Source organism: Hyperolius riggenbachi, chromosome 11 (genome assembly GCF_040937935.1).
Source record: "Hyperolius riggenbachi isolate aHypRig1 chromosome 11, aHypRig1.pri, whole genome shotgun sequence".
In the NCBI taxonomy this organism is placed as follows: domain Eukaryota; kingdom Metazoa; phylum Chordata; class Amphibia; order Anura; family Hyperoliidae; genus Hyperolius; species Hyperolius riggenbachi.
This window is the reverse complement of record NC_090656.1, coordinates 18,219,259-18,238,554: the sequence shown is the minus strand read 5'-3', so window position 1 is coordinate 18,238,554 and position 19,296 is coordinate 18,219,259. Positions and strand designations below refer to the sequence as shown.

Sequence of the window (19,296 nt, the reverse complement as noted above, 5' to 3'; positions counted from 1 at the left end):
ACTATATGAAAGGAACACAACTATGCAATGAGTTTATCTCGGATCCACTTTAAGGTTTTCTAAACAATCTAAAAAAACCATCCAATTCATATACTATGCATCAAAGTAAAAAATTGAAGAGTAAGCTTCAACTTCCTCCTCCATTGTCCAAATAGTTTATTAGTATCCATTTAAAGGACAACTGTAATGACAGTGATATAAAGGCTGCCATATTTATTTCTTTTTAAGCAATACCAGTTGCCCAGCTATCCTGCTGATCCTCTGCCTCTAATACTTGCAGCCATAGACCCTCAACAAGCATGCAGGAGATCCAGTGTTTAAAATTTTTTTCAAATCTGACAAGATTAGCTGCATGCTTGTTTCTGGTGTTATGTAGACACTACTGAGAAGAATGATCAGCAGGGCTGCCAGGCAACTGGTATTTTTAAAATGGAAATAAACATGCCAGCCTTCATAAGGCCCATACACACGTCGGATTTCCGCGGACGGGTCGTTCGAACATCCCGTCGTTCGCCCGCTAAGTCGGGCGTGTGTACAGACTGTCGTTTGCTTGATAAGAGTGAGTTTGAGCGATCCGCCGTTATCAAGCGAACGACAGTCTGTAAACACGCCCGATTTAGCGGGCGAATGACGGGACGTTCAAACGACCCGTCCGTGGAAATCCGCCGTGTGTATGGGCCTATATTCTTCTCACTTCAGTTGTCCTTTAATTTTCAGACTCTCCTGGCTTGTACACACTACTGCAGTGTTCTCCCCAGGGCTAATTAAGTGGGCGGGCCGCCCGGCTGATTTGAAGCCCCGCCCGCCTGTTGCCATGTGCTTGCCTGGAGCTTCTAGTAAACTTCACATAGGAGCGCTCCATTGCCTGCTTTCAGTCAGCGCCAGCCTCGCACAATAGCAAAGGCTGACACTACACTGCAGGAGCGCTCCTCTGCCTGTCAGCTCATGTGTTCTGGTGAGACAGGGAGGGATTGGCTGGGCGGGTTGTAAGGGGCGGGACTCCTGTTCCGATTCTCCCTTTTGCTCTCCGAGTATTAGGATATATTTTATTACAGTGCCTCTCACTCTCCTGAATGAAAACAGAGAGAGCAGTAAAGCAACAACAACAAAAAAAAAAAAACGATACAGCAGCAGCTTCCAGGAGTGAGATAAGAGCCACGTGGGTCTCCAGGACAGCCTCAGAGCGGCTCATGTAGTCTCTCCTTCTCCTCCAGACTGCAGGTAAACAACATGCCTGTGTAGTTGAAAACGGCAGCTGCACGTTTAATCCGGCTGGAGGGAGACACGGAGATCAGGAGAAGTGATGACCCTTTACACCTCTGCATGTTTATTTATTTGCTGTGGGGGCAGAGGAGACACAGCCATGCAGAGCATCTGTCTGTAAAAAGGCAGCCCCCTGTGCACTTGTCTCCTGCTGTGTGTAGTGTTGTCCGGATCATGAACGATTCGGATCTTTGATCCGAATCTATTTTATGAGTCGATCATCCGACTCATCAAAATGAGTGATTCGGATCGCAAAAGGGGCGGGGCCAGGAGCGACACGCCCCCTCTCAGCGGGCAGCGGGGTCTTGGAAGCAGAGCAGAGATGGATCACTCTGTTGGAAGGGAGGCAGCCTTGCAAAGCCACAGGTAGATGAGAGAGGGGACATGGGTGCCACTGCCAGATATGTGTAGAGCACACATACTGGCTATAACGTGCTGCCCATTATAGGCTGGCTGTTCCGTAGTGCTGCACAGTGAACACATTGGAAGCTTTTGGCTCAGCACAGCTCAGTAACTTTGCAGACAGTGTGATTGAAAGGCAATATAATCCTCCTGCACTCAGCACTAAACAGCTGCACTTATCTTCTGGGAATGCTTTCTTTCACTGTGCGACCTTTTCTTTCAAAGTGTACAGATGAACATATAGGTGAAATATATGTAAAGCATATGACTTCAGCATGTGGGTATTACGTGCAAACATTTCTGCTCTCTGCTCGTCCCTCCTCCCTTCTCTGTCCACTCCCTGCCCTCTGTCCATCTTCTCCCCTTCTCTGTGTGTCCACTCCCTCCCCTTCTCCTGTCCACAGACCTGTCCTGCTGTTCATTTCACCCCGGAATGCTTCAGGTAGTAAAATGATCCGAGATTCGGATCAAAGATCCGGATCTCTTCAATGATCCGATTCGAATCATCCGGATCATTGAAAAGATCCGAACTTCCCATCTCTAGCTGTGTGTGTTTCCCCCTGGCCCCAGCTTGTATCGTGTCTGTAGTGCTGCCCCTCCCCCTGCACACTGGGGACACTTAGTGGAGCTGAACTCTTGCACAGGACAGAAGGAAAACAGAGAAATGCACCCTGTATTTACACAGTTTAGCTTGTCTTATTTGATCTCTCTGTGTCACATGGATGCAGAGAAGCTCATTTGAAAAGCACTAAATGTTAACATGTCTGCTTCCAAGAAAGCAGGAAGTAGACACACTGCAGATTTATTGCAGCATTTGTATCAGCTGTAACAAAGAAATGTTTTTCTTTAAAGGACAACTGAAGTGAAACGGATATGGAAGCTGCCATAATTATTTACTTATAAGCAATGCCAGTTGCCTGGCTGTCCTGCTGATCCCCTGCCTCTAATACTTTTACCCTAGCCTCTGAACAAGCATGCAGCATATCAGATGTTTCTGATCATATTGACAGATCTGACAAGATTAGCTGCATGCTTGTTTCTGGTGTGATTCAGACACTACTGCAGCCAAATATATCAACAGGGCTGCCAGGCAATTGGTATTGTTTAAGAAGAAATAAATATGGCAGTCTCCATATTCTTCTCACTACAGTTGTCCTTTAAAGGTTATGCTGTTGTGCATCTTTTAGAGCAGAGAGGAAGTTCTCTGTTCAGGTCTGCTTAAAAAGGGACCTGAGCACCTTAATCTGAAACAATCTGCTAGGTACACACAATGCAATTTTCTGACAGATCTACTGTCAGATCGATTATTCCCAACGTGTCCTATCTGATTTCTGCACGGTTTCCTATAGAAGTGAACAGAAAATCGGAAATCAGATCAGGCATGTTGAAAATTGTCGATCTGACAGTAAATCTGTCCAGAAATTGCATTGTGTGCACTTAGCAGGTCCATCGGCTTGTCTCCTCATCCTCTTGTTATTCTGTAAGCAGAGTTGCATTCCCCCCTCGCACGCCACCCGGCTACTTTTTCATGCCACCCGGCTGGAAAAAAATTCTGGGGAGAACACTGCTACTGTGGCTCCAATATGGGGGAACTACAGTGGATACACAATAGGCATTACAGTGGCCTGGATTGATTATGCCATGGAGTGTCACTGTAGCAAAGTTAATTCGCTCTAATGGAAAAATCTATAAAGCCAGTTTGCAGACTCGCACTATTCTGATCAGATCAAAGGAATATTCTGTTTAGGAATCAAACCCACCAATGCAGTGTCCTCTCCAAGCTCTTTTAGCCGGGTGCTGCACTTGGCTAGTTTTGGTGGGTGCCCGGCTGTCATCAATTCGCCTCCTCATCCTCCTTCTCCTATGCTGTAAGCAGAGTTGCGCAGAGAAGCACCAGCCCTGCATTCCTTTGTTGCGCCCCACCCGACTACTTTTTCATGCCACCCGGCTGGAAAAAAAAAAACTGTGGCGAACACTGCATCAGCTTTACACTGTTCAGAGAGGTACAAGCTAAACGCTTGTCAATCGCCTGCTGTGCCTCACCACACATAACTGAGAATGATTAACACCTGTCAAGATCAGCAACTGAAAAAAAAAAAAAAAAAAAATCACACACACCTAAAGGTTGCCATACATCAGGCGATGATGGGCAGATTTGACCAAGAGACAAATCTCTCAAACCTGATTAGAGAGAGATGTCAGCTGACCATACACCGCAGGCCAATCAATCCAATCAAGCAAATCAGCCCTACATCTTGCACCCAGCAGATTAACCACTTAAAGAGACTCACATTTTTCAGCCTTAGTTCTTGTATCCTATAAGTTCCTATGCCTGTTCTAAAGTGCTCTGGCTTACTGCAGCCTTTCCTAATTGCACTGTCTCTGTAATAAATCTTATCTCATTTCCTCTGTCGGGCTAAGGCTTGAATGTGTGGAATGTGCAGGGCTGATTGTGATTGGATAGAAGCGATACACACCCTCTCCAGGCCCCCTGCAGGCTCTGTATGACTCACACACTCTGCTTATGTGAGCCTATCACAAGCTGGTTAGTTTGTTTGTAAACACTGCCTAAAACTGTTAATTACAAGGCAGGATTGCAGCAGAGAGTGGCAGAAACAGCACAGAGGGGCCCAGGAGAAAATAAGGAATAGAACGGTATGCTTTTTAGTGTAAGAATATTAGAGTACAGATTCTCTTTAAGGACCAGGCTATGCTGCTGGAATCTGTGCTGCGTGGGCTCTCCAGCACACAGCACAGATCGTATAATAGCCAGGGTGACCAGACTTTCCCCCTTTTTTACCCCACTAGGGGGATGTCCTGCTGGGGGGGGGGGGCCTGATCGCTGCCGGCTTGCTGCGTGTAGCAGGGGGCTCCTCAAAGCCCCCCTCCACAGCGATAGCGGGCCTCCCTCTCTTTCCCTCCCTCCCCTGGGTGGCACAGGACGGCGATGCGTCCTGCACCGCATCTGATAGGCTTAGAGGACGGCGATCCCCGGCCAATCAGAGGCCGGGGATCACCAATATCCTTTACGGCGCTGCTGCGCAGCAGTGCCGCATGATGTAAACAGCTGGGATTTCTCCCCCACGCGTCTACAATGAGCGGCCGTTTCCATCAGAAACCACTTGCGACCTGCCGCCGCCCATCAGCGTTAGGCGGTCGTTAAAGAGACTCTGTAACAATTTTTTCAGCCTTAGTTCTTCTATCCTATGAGTTCTTATGCCTGTTCTAATGTGCTGGGGCTTACTGCAGCTCCTCCTAATTACACTGTCTCTGTAATAAATCAATGTATCTTTCCTCTGTCCTGTTTGTCGGGCTAAGGCTTTGATTGTGTGGAATGTGCAGGGCTGCTTGTGATTGGTAGAAGCGATACACACCCTTTGCAGGCCCCCTGCATACTCACACACTATGCTTAGCTGAGCCTATTAGAAGCTGGTTAGTTTGTTTGTAAACATTGCCTAAAACTGTTAATTACAAGCCAGGATCGCAGCAGGGAGTGGCAGAAACAGCACAGAGGGGCACAGGAGAAAATAAGGAATAGAATGGTATGCTTTTTAGTGTAAGAATATTAGAGTACACATTCTCTTTAAGTGGTTAATGCGACCAATTTTGGCAAATTGGTCGCATCGTCGGCCAGGCATGCACTTGGTGGCAGAGATTTCCATCCGAATATATTCAAATCAGATGGTTGTTCAGCCGCCTGATGTATGGCCACCTTAATTTTTCATCAGTTTTCCTCCAATTCGATCCTTGCATTGAACTGAAGTGAATTTAGGGACGAACTAATGTGAGTTAAAGCTGAAGGATGCGCCAGACATCAGCAATTGTTGCAAAAACAATTCATTTACTCAAGTGGCGAGATCAGGACAAAAAACATGCGGATCATTCTCCCAGTAAGGTTGGCCCCGGACACAAGCTCATATTTATACAGACGCATTCCCACCCTGGTCTAACCACGTGTGGCTGGAACCTATGACAATCATCTTATGCACAGATGTGCTTGTACTACATAAACTGTAGCGGATTTTTTTTTAATGACTTTCTGCCCTGAGTTTGAGAAATATTGTTAATCCAGAGGTCTGAGGATTCTGCACATGCGCAGGGGAGGTTTAGCTATTCACCATCGTCACATTCAACACAAACATTACACAATGAAAACTACAAATGTCACTACCTTGTCAATATAACTACACTCCCCATACTGAGGGCCAGTGCACACCAAAAAGCGCTCGCGTAATTGCAAACGCTCAGAGAATTTTGAAGGGATTTTTGCAGAGCAATTCTAGGCATGTGCCTAGCGATTTTCTAATCATGCCTAGCGATATTCGGAGCGTTTGGTGTAGCGGTTTTTAATTTTTTGTTACAGTAGAACAGCTTCTGTAACAAAAACACATGGAAAACTGCTCTCATCTAGCGCTTTTCAGAGCGATTTTCCACCTTCCTATACTTAACATTGAGGCTGAATCGCTTCAGAAATCAGCAGAAATGCTGCAGGACCCAAGTTTGCGTTTGGGAAAACATCACATCGCTCTGGTGTGCTCCATCCCATTCAGATACATTAGCCAAGCGCTTTTCAAAGCGATAGCGTTTATAAAAGCACTCAGGAGCGCTCCTGGTGTGCACCAGTCCTCAGAAGAACTTGGGGATAGGAGTGCTTCCAAGGAGTCCCAATGACAATCGGTGGAAAGAGGAGACAGAGGACCCAGAGCCATAGGAGAGTATCCAAGACTTTTTAAGGTCGCTTCATGATTGTTTTAAAAAGGTTTCAGCCTCCATATCCCTCACTTCAAGTGTGCTTAAAGGGAACCTTAACTGAGAGTGATATGGATGTTTCCTTATAAACAATACCAGTTGCTTGGCAGTCCTGCTGATCTCTTTCACCAAAGTAGTGGCTGAATCACAGACCTGAAACAAGCATGCAGTAATCCAGTCTGACTTCAGTCAGAGCACCGGATATGCATGCTTGTTCAGGGGCTGTGGCTAAAAGTATTAGAGACACAGGATCAGCAGGAGAGTCAGGCAACTGGTATTGTTTTAAGAGGAAATATCCATATCCTTCTTAGTTTAGGTTCCCTTTAAAGGGGAACTTAAGCCTAAACCAACGTAGTTATCAAGTTACATTAGTTATGTTAATTAAAACAGATAGGTAATATAATCTCTTACCCACCCTGTTTTAAATTAACAGGCTAAGGTTTGTGATTTTATGGGGCAGCCATCCTTTTGGTTGAAAGGAGGCAACAGGGAGCATGAGACAGTTCCAACTGTCCTGATCACCCCTCCCAGCTGCGCGCGCTAGGCTTCAAATCTCAAACTCAATATATATATATAAAAAAAAAAAAAAAAAAATTGCACCAAAACGAGGTCATCATCAAAAATCCCATCATGCTTTGCACTGCAACAGGGGGAAAATGCCCGGTCAGTTTTCTTCTGTGCAGCTAAAAGTTAGGCTCGGGTAAAAAAAAACAGTTCTGCTGCTGTGAAACCGTTAAAGAAACACCAAGTCTTTTCAGTGCTGCCAAGTAGATTATTAGTCTGGAGGGTTACTTTAAAGGCCCGTCAGTTTACCGCTAATCACCAGCAAAGCGCTAGTGCATTGTTAAGTACAGTGGAGGAAATAATTATTTGACCCCTCACTGATTTATTAAGTTTGTCCAATGACAAAGAAATGAAAAGTCTCAGAACAGTATCATTTCAATGGTAGGTTTATTTTAACAGTGGCAGATAGCACATCAAAAGGAAAATCGAAAAAATAACCTTAAATAAAAGATAGCAACTGATTTGCATTTAATTGAGTGAAATAAGTTTTTGAACCCTCTAACAATAAAAGACTTAATACTTAGTGGAAAAACCCTTGTTTCCAAGCACAGAGGTCAAACGTTTCTTGTAATTGATGACCAAGTTTGCACACATTTTAGGAGGAATGTTGGTCCACTCCTCTTTGCAGATCATCTCTAAATCCCTAAGGTTTCAAGGCTGTCTCTGTGCAACTCTGAGCTGGAGCTCCCTCCATAGGTTTTCTATTGGATTAAGGTCCGGAGACTGACTAGGCCACTCCATGACCTTAATGTGCTTCTTCTTGAGCCACTCCTTTGTTGCCTTTGCTGTATGTTTTGGGTCATTGTCGTGCTGGAATACACATCCACGACCCATTTTCAGTTTCCTGGCAGAGGGAAGGAGGTTGTCGTTCAGGATACATGGCTCCGTCCATTTTCCCGTTAATGCGATTACGTTGTCCTGTGCCCTTAGCAGAAAAACACCCCCAAAGCAAAATGTTTCCACCCCCATGCTTGACGGTGGGGGGCGGTGTTTTGGGGGTCATAGGCAGCATTTTTCTTCCTCCAAACACAGCGAGTTGAGTTAATGCCAAAGAGCTCTATTTTGGTCTCATCAGACCACAGCACCTTCTCCCAGTCACTCACAGAATCATTCAGGTGTTCATTGGCAAACTTCAGACGGGCCTGCACATGTGCCTTCTTGAGCAGGGGGACCTTGCGAGCCCTGCAGGATTTTAATCCATTGCGGTGTAATGTGTTTCCAATGGTTTTCTTGGTGACTGTGGTCCCTGCTAATTTGAGGTCATTCACTAACTCCTCCCGTGTAGTTCTAGGATGCTTTTTCACCTTTCTCAGAACCATTGACACCCCACGAGGTGAGATCTTGCATGGAGCCCCAGAGCGAGGTCGATTGATGGTCATTTTGTGCTCCTTCCATTTTTAAACAATCGCACCAACAGTTGTCACCTTCTCTCCCAGCTTCTTGCTAATGGTTTTGTAGCCCATTCCAGTATTGTGTAGGTCTACAATTTTGTCTCTGACATCCTTGGACAGCTCTTTGGTCTTTCCCATGTTGAAGAGTTTGGAGTCTGCTTGATTGATTGATTCTGTGGACAGGTGTCTTTTATACAGGTGACTAGTTAAGACAGGTGTCCTTAATGAGGGTGACTAATTGAGTAGAAGTGTCTAACCACTCTGTGGGAGCCAGAACTCTTAAAGAGGAGCTGTTAGGTATAAGGTCTCAGAGAAAATAAACACATATATCAGTAGCTAAAGATTGGCTGTACTTACATTACATATGCATTTCACTGTCCACGTTTGGATTTCACAGAATTTGTATATAGTATATGCAGAGATAGATGCTCCTGACAGCTCATGGCAGGCTCCATGTTTTTCTGTCAAATGTGTCGTCATGTCCTGCCTGCTTCCTGATCACAGATAAGCTTGTACTAAATAACACAGTGTGCAGTGAATATTAATGAGCCATGTGGCTAGGAACAATAGCTGACTCCTGCAGTGTAGTCTGCCCGAGATTTATCAGTGCTACGCGATTACAAGCTGCTGTAAGGTCTCATTAGCAGCCGAGGGGAGAGCCCCAGAATGCTTTGCAGTATGGTATGCGGCTTGCGTCTTCTTAAGAATAACAGACTTGCTGATAAGCACACATCAAAGGTAACTGAGATTTTTATCCTCAATAATTGCTTTTGGGCTTCCTTCTAAACTGTTTAACACAGGAGAATAGAGGTTTAAATTAGCTTCTGCAGCCTGACAGTTACTCTTTAATGGTTGGTAGGGGTTCAAAAACGTATTTCACTCAATGAAATGCAAATCAGTTGCTATCTTTTATTTAAGGTTATTTTTTCGATTTTCCTTTTGATGTGCTATCTGCCACTGTTAAAATAAACCTACCATTGAAATGATACTGTTCTGAGACTTTTCATTTCTTTGTCATTGGACAAACTTACAAAATCAGTGAGGGGTCAAATAATTATTTCCTCCACTGTATATGGCAGTGATCTCACTGCAGTGATTGCCGGCGACTCACAATTAGCACTAAACGCAAACATGCTACATGCAGCATTTTTAAAGCTTTGAGGGATCGTAATGTACCGTATATACTCGCATATAAGCCGACCCCCCAACTTTTACCTGAAAACCAGGGAAAAATGATTGACCCCCATATAAGCCAGGGGTAGGAAATGCTGGATTGGTGCAGGCCGCGTGATCCCCACAGTATAGTGCCCAGTATGGGTAGGTAGTGCCTCAGTATAGCTAGTATAGTGCCCAGTATAGCTAGTAAAGTGCCCAGTATTGGTAGGTAGTGCCCAAGTATAGCTAGTATAGTGCCCAGTATAGCTAGTATAGTGCCCAGTATAGCGCACCCCCCGCTGCTATTACCTGCTTAGGCAGCGGCTTCCTAATCCACGTTCCCCTCTCATGTTGCGCATAAGTGATCACAGTGCGCCCGGCGCTGCTGCTTTGACGATGCAGGGGGCAGGAAAGAACGCGGCTCCCTGTAGCGGCGATGTGTATCGCCGTTACCAGGGGAACCGCTCTTTCCTGCCCCCTGCATCGTCACAGCAACAGCGCCGGGCGCACTGTGATCACTTATACGCAACATGAGAGGGGAACCCGTATTAGGAAGCGGCCGCTGCCTAAGCAGGTAATAGCAGCGGCGGCGGCCGCGGGGGGAGGGGCGCGGACCACCGACCACCAGGAAAGACTCGCATACAAGCCGACCCCCCAACTTTTGACCCCCTTTTTGGAAATTCGGCTTGTATGCGAGTATATACGGTATTTCAATCACGATCGCTCAAAAAATGGCCAGTGAAATATAGGTGTTAATTGCGTAAAAATCAGCGACGAGCATTTTGCGATCAAAAGTGACATAATGAGTGCTTCTTCGAGTCAATAACATTAAAGTCTGTTCCCACATTGGTCTACCATGAACCAATGGGAATCCTTCCTGTTGCTATGGCAAACTGATCTTTTGTAAAGCAAAGGGGAGCCACACATTCATTACAGCCTCCAGTCTGTTTACCGACTTTGGGACCGTGCTGTGGAGTCAACGGCAGCAGAAGCAGAGCACACGTATTTGTGTGGCATCGGACAGCGGTCTGTAAAGCACACGCAGCAACCAGCCTAGTGAGAATAGACACCTCCTATTCTCAGAGGTTATCACTGCACCCGTGCACCTACTGCTTTGCTGTCAGTTCCTAAAAAAATGCAGCAGATCGGGCCTGCATTCCGGGTCTTTAAGCGGAACTCCAGTGAAAATAATTAAAGTGCTTAATTTTTACAATTCTGTATAAATGATTTAGTCAGTGTTTGCTCATTGTGAAATCTTTCCTCTCCCTGATTTACATTGTGACATTTTTACTGCTGGAAGGTGATGTCAGTGGAAGGAGATGCTGCTTTTTTTTTTAAGCAGTTGGAAACAGCTGTAAACAGCTGTTATTTTCCACAGTGCAACAAGGCTCCCACAGTGTGATGTAAATATTTCTCATGTAAAAGGGGGTATCGGCTACTAATTGGGATGAAGTTCAACTCTTGGTTACGGTCTCTCTTTATTAATATGATCTGATTCCTGCTTTTAATTGGAGGTGGGAACTGGTACGTTTCCTGTACATGTGGGAACAGAGCACTTTTAAATTGACTGTTGTATCAAATTATAAAAAAAAGTTTAGGGCCAGTAGCGCTACGTGCGGAAGGGGATAACCGCGTCATGATTACGTCACAGGCAGAGCGCTCCCGGCCACCCACTGAGGAATGCGCGCAAGCCGGGTTAGCGCCTGCGCAGTTGAGCCGAACCATAAAAGGCCGCCAGGGATTGGGGGGGGGTTTAGACGAGAAAGAAGGGGGACAAAGAAGAACAGGGTCAGCGGTGGCCATCAGGACAACTCCCTAGTTCTCTCTGAAGATTTTTAACTCTGGTACACGTAACACAAACTGCAATTTTTTTTTAGACGAATGTAATTTGCTTGACGCTCATCATATCACTTCCCCCCCCCCCCCCCTCCCTTCACAGAACAAACTGATTGGCTGTAGCTATGTCTGTAAGAGATAATTCTTGAAAACGGTCTTAAGCCTTATACACACGGACTAAAGTTAAAAAACATCTGAACGGATATAGTCATATCAAATATCAGTATAAAAAAAAAAAAGTAGCCAAACGATGGTAAACGGCAACAACAAGCAACAGATTTCACTTATTCTGGCCAGTGTGACTGGCTGATCAGCTCAGACAGATATCGTGCAGCCAGCCCCCACGATGTCAAACAACATTGTTCTGGAGCATGCGTACATACGTCGTGCGCGCAAGTGACATTTCACGCAGTATTATTATTATTGTATTTATAAAGCGCCAACATATTACGCAGCGCTGGAAATTAGTTTAAGTTACAGACAATATTTAGGGGTGACATACAGCAGTATGACAATACAGGAATACATGCAAACCACAATCTAGAGGGAGAGGTAGGGACACGAGAGGTAGGGGACCAGAGTTCAGCTGTGTTTAGAGCACTTGTGAGGGGTAGTAGGCCAGAGTGAAAAGGTGAGTTTTGAGGGCCTTCTTGAAGAGGTTGAAGGAGGGGCTGCCCTAATGGGTGGAGGTAGGGAGTTCCATAGTGTTGGAGCAGCTCTTGAGAAGTCCTGGAGGTGTGCATGGGACTGGGTGATGCGGGGGGGGGGTTCATTGGAAGAGCAGAGTGAGCTGAGCGGCTAGGTGTGTACCTCTGAGTAAAGGCCCGTACACACGCCTGACTGCAGTCAACGACGGGTCCGCTGTCACCTCCCGCTGGGCGGGCGTTCCAGTGATAGTCTGGTGGATCGCTCAGAAACAGCCTTATCAGTCTATCGACAGACTGTACACAAGCCGGACTGTCTACCGAAAACCCGCCCAGTGGGAGGTGACGCCGGACCAGTCGTTGCCTGCAGTCAGGCGTGTGTACGGGCCTTTAGATCAGAAATTTAGGTTGGACAGGTTTTGTGGACAGATTTGTAGGTCAGACAGTATTTTGAATCTGATTCTAGACTGGATAGGAAGCCAGTGGAGGGATTCAAGGAGGGGATCCGCCGCGGTGGAGCGATGGGAGCAGTAGATAACTTTGGCTACCGCATTCATGATGGACTGCAGCGGGGCAATTCGGGTCATAGGGAGACCAGACAGAAGAGCATTGCAGTAGTCAAGGTGGGAAATTATGAGGGCATGGATGAGGAGTTTGGTGGTGGCAAAGGTCAGGAAAGGACGAATCTTACAGATGTTACGAAGGTGGAAGTTGCAGGGCTTTGTGAGGTTTTGGATGTGGGGAGTGAAGGAGAAATAGTTTGAAACCTCAGTGAGTGTACGTGTGAATAATATAATGTAAACTGCCCGTCGTTTCTGCAACAGCGCTCATTTATCATACCGGTGACTTTACCGACCACTCAGCATAATCCCCATTCATAAAGTCTCTTTCCGCATGAAAAGCTGACAGAGCGATACATTTCCGCCTTGTCCGGAGTTTTTCTAGATTAATCTAGAAAAAGTTACAAACACGTCCATTCATAAAGATTAGAGCAAGCGGTATCCGGAAGGAAAATACCGCTTGCTCGACAGTAGCGATAGGCGGGCGGATTACATGTAAATGAATGGGACGGACCTCCCAAGCAGCATCAGGCAGAGGAGCGCACGGAGGGAATCGGGCAGCTTTTATGTTTCTGCATGTCTTCCGCCACGCTGCCGCCAGCTTCCTCCAGAAAACCTCCGCACTTCTACCGCAACAGGCAACTTCTTTATGAATGGCCACCCAGAAGTCTTAATTACCGGTTGCGGAGAAGAACGGTGTTTTCCCGCACTACCGACAGCCTCTTTATGAATGATACCCATAGCGTGCATAAACTTGAATCTAGTGCTATCCTCTACGCCACCGTGCGTAGTGGGTAGCACTCTTGCCTTGCAGCACTAGGTCCTAGATTCGAATACCAGTCAGGGCACTATTTGCACAGAGTTTGTATGTTCTCCCTGTGTCCGTGTGGGTGCACTCTGGTTTACTACTACATCCCCAAAAAAACAGTACAGACAATACAGACCTGCTAATTGGCTTCCCTCTAAACAAATTGGCCCTAGACTAAGATGGACATAAGACTTTGGTAGCAAATAGTTTGTGAGCTCCTCTGAGGGACAGTTAACGTAAACCTGAGATAGGCACACTGAAAGATTTTATACTTCCCTAGGCCTTCCTCCAGCCCCATGAGCACTGATGCCCATCTCCGGGACACTTTAACCGACAAGACTATATTCTGGGAAGATGTCGCCCATTGTTGCCAATGTATAAATACTAAATAAAAGAGCGACCCAAATCACATACTTTTCCCAATAAAACTGAAGGATCAACTTAGACAGATTCAAAATATATCATACAGTCAGCCAGGGTGTACAAGATCATTAAAATAACATTGTTCCAGAGCATGTGTGCATATCTCATGCACGCAAATGACATTTCAGCCTGACCATCACGTATACTACCCATCGTTTATTTTTGCCAGGCCGGGTAATGTCACTTGAGCAACATCGCCGATTTGTTCACATCAACTTCTTCTGTGGAGTCCTGCAATAAGCCAAAACAGACACTTACCTGGAGCTTCTATCAGTCCCCTGTAGCTGTTATGTCACACGCTATCCTCCCCCGATCACCCGTTCCCCACCGCCGGCACCAGTCAATTACATAGAATAATGCGCGCTCCCGCTCGTGTCTCCGGGAGCTTACTGCACAGGCGCAGTACGAGGTTTTCTTGCACTGTGCAGTAAGCTCCCGGAGATGCGAGCAGAAGCGCACGCAGCCACGTGACATGCATAATTAGACTAGGACCGGCAGCGAGGAACGAGTGATCAGAGGACGACGGCGCAGGACATAAAAAGCTACAGGGGGCTAATGGAAGCCCCAGGTAAGTGTGTTTTTGTTTATTGCAGGACTCCAGGGAACCCCTTTCATCTAGCACGTGAACGGACCTTTAGGGCTGGTTCACAAGCACGATTGGCAGTGTTTAGCGGATGAGTCCCGAACCATTCAAGTGAATCGGAGCGCTTAGAATCGCGTGGTTACCATAGATTGTGTTCCGATCCCGATTTAACGCGTCATTTCAGCCGCCCCTAAAAGCCGCATGCAGCTTCTGGGGTCGCTTAGCCGACGCGTCTTTATGTCCCCTTGCGGGGGATGAGAAATACCAGTTGTGACAGGAAGCCTCCAATCACCATTCCGCCAGCCCCAAACCCGCCGTCACAGTACGACATGGCTTCCAGCCGCCGCCAAGCGTCCGTGTGAACCAGCCTTCACAGGACGACACAGCTTTCAGCCGCCCTGACACCGCCAAGCGTCTGTGTGAACCAGCCCTTAGGAGGTTGGTGAATTTATATCCGCTGTCACACATGTGATGCAATTCTAATTTGACTTGTACTGACTCAGATGAATATATAAATAAGCTTGTTGGATAGATGGATCAGCTCCAGAGAGGACACAGAAGGAGAGACAACACGATCCCAGCAGTCACAAATGACACACACACAGCTTGTAAACCACACACACACACACACACACAATCCCAGCAGTCACAAATGACACACACACAGCTTGTAAACCACACACACACACACACACACACACACACACACTGTACACACACACACACACACACACACACACACACACACAGCCTGTGTATATATAACGTGTGTACTGCGTCTATAGGTCACACGCATTAGTGAGACGTCCACATCCTGGGCACAGCAGGGATTAGCAGTCCACAGGCCGGATTAGGCCGCAGTCTCGGGAACAATGCCTCCCAGCATGCCTTGCGGCACCGGTATACAGCAGCCCGAGCGCGGAGGGGGGGGGGGTATCACCTCATATCGCCAGTCACTCACCTCCGCTCCGGTAATGTCGGCAGCCCGTACTCCCCCTCCTCCTCCCGCCGGTTCCCGAGAGCGCAGCGCGCAGACCTGCCTCTCACACACACAGACACTGCGGAGGCGACGAGCGGGAGCGAGCGCAGGGAGACAGGCAGGCGCGTGCGTGCGCGGGGAGGGGGCGGAGCCTGGCGGACGTCAGTCGCGGAGCGTGCACGCAGCCGCGCGCCCCTGTTTATCACCACAGGGGCCTTCCTCGCTGGAGCTTCCCCCTCCCCTCTCTTACCCGGCGCGTCACGTGGTGCAGCCACGCCCCCGCCAGGACTGCCCGCCGCTTCCCGCCCTTTCTTTACTAGTTACCTAGCGCTGAGCTGGCTTCCGCGGCTGTGATTTGTAAAACCGTCATCAGGAAGAATCAGCCGGAGGGATGTGGAAGCTGCTGTATGTATTTCCTTGTAAACAATGCCAGTTGCCTGGCAGCCCTGTTGATCTTCTGGCATACACAGGGACTGAGGCCTGGAACCCACTACAAATTGCAATTCGCTAGCGTATTTAATTCGTGTTTTGTAAGCTTTTTTTATGAGCGTTTTCTGGCACTTTTGGGAGCGATTTTAGTCCTTTCAATGTATCAATATTTTATTTACAGTCTGCAATTGTATTGAAATCGATCTGTGTAGCGATTTGTCAGCGATTTAATACATTACGTTGAAGCGCAAACCCTACCAAAATGCTGCATGTCCTGCGATTGCGATTTTGCTAATCACAATCGCTACTGTGGGATTTGTTACATTGGCAGAGCGTTTAGGGAAAGTGCTAGCGATTTGAAGCGCTCCCTAAAAGCTCAAAAAATCGCTGTAGTGGGTTCCAGCCCTCAAAGTGAACTTTTAGGCTAAAAATCTACTCAGCAGCACTGAAAAGGCTTGGTGTTTCTTGAACAGTTTCACAGCATCAGAACTTTGTTTTTCTTACCCAAGCCTCATTTTTAGCTGCACAGAACAAAACTGCCTGGGTTTTTTTCCCCTGATGCTGTGCAAAGCATGATGGGATTTCTAAAGTTGTTCTCTTCTGCTGTTTTGGTGCAGTTTTTTTTTTTTTAATTTGAGATTTGAAGCCTAGTGCGCGCAGCTGGCGGGGGTGATCAGGACACAGAACAGTTAGAACTATGTCTCATGCTCCCTGTCACCTCCTTTCATCCAAAAAGATGGCTACCCTCATGAAATCACAAACATTTGCCTGTTCTTTTAAAACAGGGTGGGTAAGAGATTATATTAACTAACTGTTTTAATTAACATAATAAATGTAACTTAATGACAGTATGTTTGTTTAGGCTGAAGTTCCCCTTTAAGTAGAAAACACTACCCCCCCCCCCCCCCCCCTCCCGAGCTGTTATTGCAGGAGGGGGAAACGCTGATGGTAGCATGAGGAAGGGGGGAGTGTGTGAGGGCCTCAAAGAGTACCTGAGGCCTGGAACCCAATAGAGCAATTTCAAAGCCTGCGAAAGAGGATGGCGGCGAGGGAGCAATCAGCCTGGAGGAAGCCCCAGGTATGTATTTTTTATTTTTCCTGCCCCATCTCAGTTTTACCTGAAAGCAGACCCGAACTCAGAATTTCCAGCATAATAACTTAAACTAAAACATTTCTTTGTTACACCTGATACAAATCCTGAAATAAATCTGCACTGTTTCTACTTCCTGCTTTTATGGAAGCAGACATATTGTTGATCTCCTGTGCTTTCAAATGAGCTTATCTGCCATGGCAGTCAGGTGACACAGGGGAGAGATCTCATTACAACTTGTGATTAGACACAAATGAGGGGGGATTAAACAGGCTAAACTCCGTAAATACATACAAGGTGCATTTCTTTCTGTTTTCCTTCTGTACTGTGCTAGAGTTCAGGTTCACTTTAAAGAGAACCTGTAGCAAAAAAAAAATTCCCCTGGGGGGTACTCACCTCGGGAGGGGGAAGCCTCAGGGTCCCAATGTGGCTTCCCCCATCCCTGTAGCTGCAGGCAGTCCAGCGCTGGCTCCCCCAAAGTGTCCAGGAATCCTCCCTCAACGAGCCTGATAAGCGCTGGTTTACTTACCTTCCCTGGCTCCAGCGGGGGCGCTGCTGCGGCTCTCCGCACGGAGATAGGCGGAAATAGCCGATGTCCGTCGGGTCCGCTCTACTACGCAGGCACAGGAGACTTGCGCAGTAGAGCGAACCGACAGCGATCGGCTATTTCCGCCTATCTCCGTGCGGAGAGCCGATACTGCGTCTGCGCTGTAGCCGGGGAGGTAAATATTTACATCCCGCTGTTTGGAGGGGCACAACGAGATCGCAGTGGGACACAGGAGGATGGGGGAAGCCTCGATAGGATCCGGAGGCTTCCCCCACCCGAGGTGAGTACCCCCCCAGGGGAACTTTTTAAAGTTACAGGTTTTAAGCCAGAGCCTGGTACTAAACTTGAGTCAGAGTTGCCTGGACCAAGCAATAATATGCTTCCTGTGGCTTTAAGCCAAAGCCTTGTGGGCCGGTGAAGCTCCATGCTCTTATGAATGAGGAGATGATGTACCGTGAGGAAGGACAGTGTTGGTGGCAAGGATTAAAGCCATGAAATGAAAGAAACAAACAATCCCGCACGGTGGCGTAGTGGTTAGCACTCTCGTCTTGCAGCTATGGGTCCCCGTTTCAAATCCCAGCCAGGTCAACATCTGCAAGGAGTTTGTTTGTTCTCCCCGTGTCTGTGTGGGTTTGCTCCAGGCACTCCGGTTTCCTCCCACATCCCAAAAACATACATAAGTTAATTGGCTTCCCCCTAAATGTCCCTAGACTACAATTAATACACTACGATACATAAATAGACATATGACTATGGTAGGGACTAGATTGTGAGCTCCTCTGAGAGACAGACAGTGACAAGACAATATACTGTGTGCCCAGCTATCCTATGCCCTATCTGTGCCCAGCACCCACCCTTGTTTCACCTCCTCCACAGCAACGGTATGCCATTTTGTATCTTCACATGTTGGATTATGTCTTGCTACACTTTGGATTAAAGGCAGCGTTTTTGCAGTGCCGACTCTCCCTTCCTTCCTTGTCAGAATACTGATTGTTTGATGTCAGAGCACGCTGGCTGTGCCAGAGTATCTGGAGGTGTGTGTATCCTGCCATATCCCGTCCACGCTCAGACGTTTACTGTAGTGCCGACTCACTGCTTTCTTTTCTGCTGAACAATATACTCTGTACACCGCTGTGGTTAGATGTCGGCATTGTATAAATACTAAGTAATAATAATAGTTTGAGTACAGAGAGAGAAGTTCTGAAATAAAACTGCAAAGGTGTAATGAGATCTTTAAAGAGACTCCGAGCACCTCTCATGGGCATGCCTTTAAAGCTAATGTAATCCCGTTTAAAAAAAAAAAAAAAAGGCAGATACTCACCTAAGGAGAGGGAAGGCTCGGTCCTAATGAGCCATCCCTCTCCTCTCCTGGTGCCCACGCTGCTGCGCTGGCTCCTCCGTTCGTATCCCCCGCCGAAGGGACTTCGGGAGCCGAGTCCTCCCGAAGACAGGCGGCGCACACGCAAGTGCGTCATAGAGGGCGCTCGCACGTGCGCAGTGTAGAGCGGTCCGTCTTCGGGAGCACTCAGGCTCCCGAAGCATTTCCCAAGCCTCCCTTCGGCCGGGAGACCGGTATTTGACCGAAGCGGTCAAATACCGCTATGGGGGAGCCAGGACAGCAGCGGGCACCGGGCGAGGAGAGGGAATGCTCTATGGGACCCAGAGCCTCCCTCTCCTTAGGTGAGTATCTGGCTTTTTAAAAAAATAAAACGGTTCCAATTAGCTTTAAGCCAGACGACTTCCAACAAAGTCTCTTGCAATGGCCATGCGTGTCACTTCCTCTTCCTGCTTCATTCAGTGATGCACTTCTCTAACAGAGAAAGACAGGGGTAACCCAGAAGTTATAACATAGCCAAGATGGCAGCCGCGATTT

At 47.3% G+C, this 19,296-nt stretch overlaps 1 protein-coding gene across 2 annotated transcripts in view; it reads right to left on the bottom strand.

Moving 5' to 3' along the window:
- Positions 1 to 15,495, bottom strand: part of SIAH1 (siah E3 ubiquitin protein ligase 1) — a 78,238-nt gene extending 62,743 nt beyond the window's left edge. For both annotated transcript variants that reach the window (XM_068261774.1, XM_068261776.1), the window contains exon 1: positions 15,340 to 15,495. The gene's annotated coding sequence lies outside the window, so the exon portion shown is untranslated. The remainder of the gene's footprint in view (positions 1 to 15,339) is intronic.
- Between the last annotated feature and the right edge of the window lie 3,801 nt (positions 15,496 to 19,296).